Source organism: Diaphorina citri, unplaced genomic scaffold (assembly GCF_000475195.1).
Source record: "Diaphorina citri unplaced genomic scaffold, Diaci psyllid genome assembly version 1.1 scaffold22784, whole genome shotgun sequence".
Taxonomy (NCBI): Eukaryota; Metazoa; Arthropoda; class Insecta; order Hemiptera; family Psyllidae; genus Diaphorina; species Diaphorina citri.
In genome coordinates, this window is record NW_007400131.1 from 1 (window position 1) to 589 (window position 589).

Here is a 589-nt window from a genome sequence, read left to right on the forward strand (position 1 = left end):
ACCCCATTTCGCTTTGGGTCGCAGTTTTCTCAATAAAACCAGACTGCTGAACATAAAGTCTTTTGCCGCTTGTTCAAACCGAACGCTAGCCTGTAAGTTTGAGGAATAGAACACGAAGAACATGAGGAATAGAATGAATCAATTTCAGTTTAATATTCTTCCATTTTATTTTGAATGAGGTGACTGTATAGGTATGCCATATGCTTCCACAAATACGACCCATTTATAGAAAACTTCCCTTTTTTTTTCAAGACAAACTACGCCGACGGACCTCTTGAGCTGATTAAACTTTGAGACTTACTTCTTGATTGACGGCGGAGTAGGTCCAAAGTGGATGCCTTCCTCTCTCACCCCGTCATTAAAAACCTTAACAGTTATTATACAGTGAAGTTAAACGTTAAACAAATAAAAAGAAATTAGTACCTACTTAACCTCGATGACTGTAGCTCATCATAAATGCAAAATACAGGGAGGTCTGTTTTATCAGAGGAAGTTAGCTATTAAGGAAATAGGACAATGCGTTGCTTGTCATGTTTGTAGAATTATAGCTATACGCACTGACGCGACATCACATGACATGACATGACGT

At 38.4% G+C, this 589-nt stretch overlaps 1 long non-coding RNA gene across 1 annotated transcript; it reads right to left on the reverse strand.

The window, feature by feature from the left end:
- Nucleotides 1–7: 7 nt before the first annotated feature.
- Nucleotides 8–350, reverse strand: LOC113473281. The gene is made up of 2 exons (XR_003395302.1): nt 302–350; nt 8–90 (listed from the first exon to the last, which is right to left on the reverse strand). It is a non-coding gene; the product is annotated as an uncharacterized LOC113473281 (long non-coding RNA).
- Nucleotides 351–589: the final 239 nt, after the last annotated feature.